The sequence below is a fragment of the Piliocolobus tephrosceles genome, unplaced genomic scaffold, assembly GCF_002776525.5.
Source record: "Piliocolobus tephrosceles isolate RC106 unplaced genomic scaffold, ASM277652v3 unscaffolded_709, whole genome shotgun sequence".
Classification (NCBI taxonomy): domain Eukaryota; kingdom Metazoa; phylum Chordata; class Mammalia; order Primates; family Cercopithecidae; genus Piliocolobus; species Piliocolobus tephrosceles.
This window is the reverse complement of record NW_022334374.1, coordinates 971257-978577: the sequence shown is the minus strand read 5'-3', so window position 1 is coordinate 978577 and position 7321 is coordinate 971257.

Here is a 7321-nt window from a genome sequence, read left to right as displayed (position 1 = left end):
AGGCGTCACGCTACCTGACTTCAAACTATACTACAAGGCTACAGTAATCAAAACAGCATGGTACTGGTACCAAAACAGAGATATAGACCAATGGAATAGAACGGAGCCTTCAGAAATAATGCCACACATCTACAACCATCTGATCTTTGACAAACCTGACAAAAACAAGAAATGGGGAAAGGATTCCCTATTTAATAAATGCTGCTGGGAAAATTGGCTAGCCATAAGTAGAAAGCTGAAACTGGATCCTTTCCTTACTCCTTATACGAAGATTAATTCAAGATGGATTAGAGACTTAAATGTTAGACCTAATACCATGAAACCCCTAGAGGAAAATCTAGGTAGTACCATTCAGGACATAGGCATGGGCAAGGACTTCATGTCTAAAACACCAAAAGTGACGGCAGCAAAAGCCAAAATTGACAAATGGGATCTCATTAAACTAAAGAGCTTCTGCACAGCAAAAGAAACTACCATCAGAGTGAATAGGCAACCTACAGAATGGGAGAAAATTTTTGCAATCTACTCATCTGACAAAGGGCTAATTTCCAGAATCTACAAAGAACTCAAACAAATATACAAGAAAAAAACAAACAACCCCATCCAAAAGTGGGGAAAGGATATGAAGAGACATTTCTCAAAAGAAGACATTCATACAGCCAACAGACACATGAAAAAATGCTCATCATCACTGGCCATCAGAGAAATGCAAATCAAAACCACAATGAGATACCATCTCACAGCAGTTAGAATGACAATCATTAAAAAATCAGGAAACAACAGGTGCTGGAGAGGATGTGGAGAAATAGGAACACTTTTACACTGTTGTTGGGATTGTAAACTAGTTCAACCATTGTGGAAAACAGTATGGCGATTCCTCAAGGATCTAGAACTAGATGTACCATATGACCCAGCCATCTCACTGCTGGGTATATACCCAAAGGATTATAAATTATGCTAGTACAAAGATACATGCACACGTATGTTTATTGCAGCACTATTCACAATAGCAAAGACTTGGAATCAACCCAAATGTCCATCAGTGACAGACTGGATTAAGAAAATGTGGCACATAAACACCATGGAATACTATGCAGCCATAAAAAAGGATGAGTTTGCGTCCTTTGTAGGGACATGGATGCAGCTGGAAACCATCATTCTTAGCAAACTATCACAAGGAGAGAAAACCAAACACCGTATGTTCTCACTCATAGGTGGGAACTGAACAATGAGCTCACTTGGACTCGGGAAGGGGAACATCACACACTGGGGCCTATCATGGGGGGGAGGGGGGAGGGATTGCATTGGGGAGTTATACCTGATATAAATGATGAATTGATGGGTGCTGACGAGTTGATGTGTGCAGCACACCAACATGGCACAAGTATACATATGTAACAAACCTGCACGTTATGCACATGTTCCGTAGAACTTAAAGTATAATAAAAAAAAAAAGAAAAAAAAAAAGGAAACATCTTCAGACAAAAATTCGAAAGAAGCTTTCTGAGAAACTGCTTTGTGATGTTTACACTCATCCCACAGAGTTAAACATTTCTTTGAATTCAACTGTTTGCAAACACTGTTTTCTCCATTCTGTGAATGGACATCTGAGATCTCTTTGAAGCCAGTGGCAAAAATGCGAGAATACCAGGATAAAACCCAGAAGGAAGCACTCTGAGAAACCACTTTGTGATGTGTGCATTAATCTCAGAATTAAACCTTTCTTTTTATTCAGCAGTTTGGAAACACATTTTTTTTTTTTTTTTTTTTTTTTTTTTTTTACAATCTTTGAAGCGATAGTTGGGAGCACATTGAGGCCTATGGTGAAATAGGAAACATTTTCAGATTAAAACTAGAAATATGCTTTCTGAGAAACTACTTTGTGATACGTACATTCATCTCACAGAGATAAAACTTTCTTTGTATTCAACAGTTTGGATACACTCTTTTTGTCTATTCTGAGAATGGAGATATGGGAGCTTGTTTAGCCCAATGACAAAAAAGTGAATATCCCAGGATAAAAACTATAAGGAAACTATCTGATAAACTGCCTTGTGATTTGTGCATTCACCAAGCAGAAGTAAAACTTTCTTTTCATTCAGCAGTTTGTAAACACTGTTTTGGAAGTGTCTGTCACAGGGTATTCAGTAGCACATTGAGGCCTATGGTGGAAAAGGAAACGTCTTTGGATAAAAACCAGTAAGAAGCTTTCTGAGAAACTGCTTTCTGATGTGTGCATTCATCTGACAGAGTTAAACCATTCTTTCAATTTAGCAGTTTGGAAACACTGCTTTTGTCCATTGTGTGAATGGACATTTCATAGCTCATTGAGGCCAATATTGAAGTAACGAATATCCCACGATAAAAACTAGAAGAAAACTATCTGAGACACCACTTTGTGATGTGTGCATTTACTTCTCACTTTCCTTTCATTCATCAGTTTGGAAACACCATTTTTGTAGAATCAGAGAAGAGGTATATGGGAGTACAAGGGGGAATATTGTGAAAAAGGAATCATCTTCAGATAAATACTAGAAAGAAGTGTTCTGAGAAACTTCTTTGTGATGTGTGCATTCACCCCACAGAGTTAAACCTTTCTTTGGATTCAGCAGTGTGGAAATGCTGAATTTGTCCATTTTGTGGATAGGCATTGGGGAGCTCATTGAGGCTAATGCCAAAAAAGCAAATATCCCAGGATAGAAACTAGAAGAACTAGAAGAACGCTATCTGAGAAAACACTTTGTGACGTGTGCATTCATTGGGGAGAGTTAAAAGTTTGTTTGGATGCAGCAGTTTGGAAACATTATATTTCTCCATTCTGCAAATGGACATTTCCAAGCTCATTTAGGCCAAAGGTGAAAAAGCCGACATCCCAGGATAAAAACTAGATAGAAGCTATCTGAGAAACTGCATGTGATGTGTGCATTAATCTGGGAGAGTTAAAACTTTCTATTCATTCAGCAGTTTGGAAACTGTTTTTGTAGAACAGGTGAAGGGATATTTGGGAGCACATTGATCCCTATGATGAAAAATGAAACATCTTCAGATAAAAGCTAGTAAGAAACTTTGTGAGAAACTGCTTTGTGATGTGTGCATTCATCTCACAGATATAAATCTTTCTTTGAATTGAGCAGTTTGGGAACATTGTTGTTGTCCATTCTGGTAATGGACATTTTGTAGCTGATAGAGGCCAAGGGCAATAAAGTGAACATTCCTAGATAAAAACAAGCAGGAAGCTCTCTGAGGAACCGCTTTGTGATGTGTGCATTCACCTCACATAGTTTCCATTCAGCAGTTTGAAAACACTGTTTTTACAGAGTCTGCGAAGGGATATTTGGGATCTCATTGAGGACTAAGGTGAAAAAGGACACATCTTCAGATAAAAACAGGAAAGAAGCTGTCTGAGAAACTGCTTTGTTATGTGTGCTTTCATCTCACTGAGGAAAATCTTTGCTTGAGTTCAGCAGTTTGGAAACACTGTTTTTGTCCATTCTAGAATGGACTTTTGGGAGCTCATTGAGGCCAATGGCAAAAAAGGTAATACCAAGTATAAAAACTAGAAGGAGGCCATCTGAGAAACTGCTTTGTGATGTGTGCATTCAGATCACAGTGTTCTAGCTTTATTTTCATGCATTAATTTGGAAACACTGTTTTTGTCTCTTCTGCCAATGGACATTGGAGAGCTCTTCGAGGCCAATAGTGAAAATGTAAATATCCCAGGATATAAACTAGAAGGAAGTTATCTTAGAAACCATTTTGTTATGTGTGCATTCATTGAGAAGAGTTAACCCTTTCTTTTCATTCAGCAATATATAAACACTGTTTTTGTAGAACCTGTGAAGGGATATATGGGAGCGTATTGAGTCCTATGGTGAGAAATGAAACATATTCACATAAAAACAATGAAGAAGCTTTCTGAGAAACTGCTTTATGAGGAGTGTATTCATCTCACAGAGTTACAGATTTCTTTGGATTCGGCAGGTTGGAAACACTGTTTTTGTCCATTCTGCATTTGGACATTTTGGTTCTCATTTAGGCCAGTGGCGGAAAAGGGAATATCACAGGATAAAAACTGGAAAACAGCTATCTGAGAAACAATCGTTTTAAAATGTGTGTATTAACCTCACAGTGTTAAACCTTTCTTTTCATTCATCAGTTTGGAATCAGTTTTTAGAGAATCAGCAAAGGGATATTTCAGATCGCATTTAGGCCAATGATGAAAAAGGAAACGTCTTCACAAAAACCAGAAAGAAGCTTTCTGATAAACTGCTTTGTGATGTGTGCATTCATCTCAGATAGTTAAACCCTTCTTTGTATTCAGCATTTTGGAAACACTGTTTTTGTGCTTTCTGCGAATGGGCATTTGAGACCTCATTGAGGACAAGGGTGAAAAGGGAATATCCCAGGATAAAAACTAAAAGTAAGGTATCTTAGAAACCATTTTGTGATGTGTGCATTCATCTCACAGAGTTCAACTTTTCTTTTCATTGAACAGTTTGCAAACATTCTTTTTGTAGAAAATGTGAAAGCATATCTCGGAGCCCAATGAGACCTATGGTGAAATGGAAACATCTTGACATGAAAACTAGAAAAAATCTTTCTGAGAAACTGCTTTTGATGTGTACATTCATCTCACAGAGTTAACCTTTCTCTGGATTCAGCAGTTTGGAAACACTGGTTCTGTCCATTCTGCGTTTGGACATTTGGGTGCTCTTTGTGGCCAATGGTGAAAAAGCAAATATCCCAGAATAAAAACTAGAAGGAGGATATCTGAGAAACCAGTTTGTGATGTGTGCATTCATAGCACAGAGTTAAGCTTTTCTTTCCATTCAACAGTTTGAAAACACAGTTTGTGTAGAATCTGCGAAGGGATATTTGGGAGTGCATTGAGGCCTACACTGAAAAAGGAATCACCTTCAGATAAAAACTGGAAGAAAGCTTTCTAAGAAACTCCTTTGGGATGTGTGAATTTATCTCACAGAGTTAAGCATTTCTTCGGATTCAGCAGTTTGGAAACACTGTTTTTGTCCATTCTGTCAATGGACATTTCAGAGCTCATTGAGGCCAAAGGTGAAAAAGTGAATATTCCAAGATAAAACATCTTCAGATAAAAACGAGGATGAAGCTTTCTGAGAAACTGCTTTTTGATGTGTGCATTCATCTCACAGAGTTAACCTTTCTCTGGATTCAGCAGTTTGGAAACACTGTTTTTGTCCATTGTGGCAATGGACATTTTGGAGTTCATTGAGGCCAAAAGTGAAAAGGGCAATATTTCAAGACAAAAACTAGGAGGAACCTATCTGAGAAACCACTTTGCGATGTGTGCATTTATCTGACAGATTTAAAATTTTCTTTTCATTCAGAAGTTTGAAAACCCTGCTTCTATAGAATGTATGAAGAGATATATGGGAATGCTTTGGGGTCTATGGTGAAAAGGGAAACATTTTCAGATAAAAACTAGAAAAAAACTTTCTGAGAAACTGCTTTGTGATGTGTGCATTCAATTCACAGAGTTAAACCTTTCCTTGGACGCAACAGTTTGGAAAATCTGGTTTTGTTCTTTCTGGAAATGTACATTTTCGAGTTCATTGAGGCCAATGTCGAAAAAGAGCATATACCAGGATAGAAACTTGAAAAGAGCTATCTGAGAAAATGCTTTATGATATATACATTCATCTCACAGACCTAAACATTTCTTTTGATTAAGCAGTTTGGAAACAGTGTTTTTGTCAAAACTGCAATGGAATATTTAGGAGTATAGTGAGGCCTATGGTGAAAAAGGAATTTCAAATAAAAACTAGAAAGAAGCTTTCTGAGAAACTGCTTTGTGATATATTCAGTCATCCCACAAATTGGAATTTTTTTTTTTGATTCAGCAGTGTGGAAACTCTGTTTTTGTGCATTCTGCCAATTTACATTTGGAACTCACTGAGGCCATATGCAAAAAACGAATATCCCAGGATAAAAACTAACAGGAATCTATCTGAGAGACTGCTTTGTAATGTGTGCATTCATCTCACAAAGTTAAAACTTTCTTTTTATTCAGCTGTTTGGAAACACTGTTTTCATAGAATCAGTGAAAGAATATTTGGGAGTGCTTTGAGGCCCATAGTGAAAAAGGAAACATCTTCTCAAAAAACTAGAAAGAAGCTTTCTCAGAAACTGTTTTGTCATTTGTGCATTCATCTCAAAGAGTTAAAAGTCTTTGGATTCAGCAGTTTGGCAACAATGTTTCTGTTGATTCTGTGAGTGGACATTTGGGAGATCATTGAGGCCAATGGTGAAAAAAGGAATACCCAAGGATGAAAACTAGAAGGTAGTTATCTGGAAACCATTTTGTGATGTGTGCATTCATCTCGTAGAGTTAAAACTTTCTTTTCATTCAGCAGTTTGGAAACCCTGTTTTTGTCCATTCTGTGAACGAGCATTTCATAGCTCATTTAGGCCAATGGGAAAAAAGCAAATATCCCAGGAAAAAAACTAGAAGAAAGATATCTGAGAAACTGCTTTGTTGTGTGTGCATTGATCATTCAGAGTTAAACCTTTCTTTTCATTCAGCAGTTTGGAAACACAGTTTTTGTAGAATCTGCAAAGGGAAATTTGGGAGCGCATTGAGGCCTACCCTGAAAAAGGAAACACCTTCAGTCAAAAACTAGAAGAAAGCTTTTCTGCTTTGTGATGTGTGAATTCATCTCAGCGAGTTAAACCTTTCTTTAGATTCAGCAGTTTGGAAACACTGTTTTTGTCCATTCTGTCAAAGGTGAAAAAGGGAATAATCAAAGATAAAAACTAGAAGGAAGTTATCTGAGAAACTGCTTTATGATGTGTGCATTCATCCCACAGCAATTAACATTAATTTTCATTCAGCAGTTTGGAAACACTGTTTTTGTTGTATCTGCAAAGGGATATTTGGGAGTGCTTTCAGGCTTATGGTGAAAAAGGAAACAACTTCTCAAAAAACTAGAAAGAAGCTTTCTAAGAAACTGCTTTGTGATGCATGCAATAATCTCACAGAGTTAAACCTTTCTTTAAATTCAGCAGTTTGCAAACACTGTTTTTGTTTATTGTGCAAATGGACATTTGGAAACTCATTGAGGCCAAAGGTGAAAAATATCCCAAGATAAAAACAAGAAGGAAGCTATCTGAGCAACCCCTTTTTGATGTGAGCATTCTTCTCGTGGAATTAAATATTTCTCTTCATTCAGCAGTTTGGAAACACTGTTTTCATGGAATCTGCAGAGATATTTGGGTTCGCATTGAGGCCTCTGGTGAAAAAGGAAACATGTTCAGATAAAAACAAGAAAGAAGGGTTCTGAGTAAC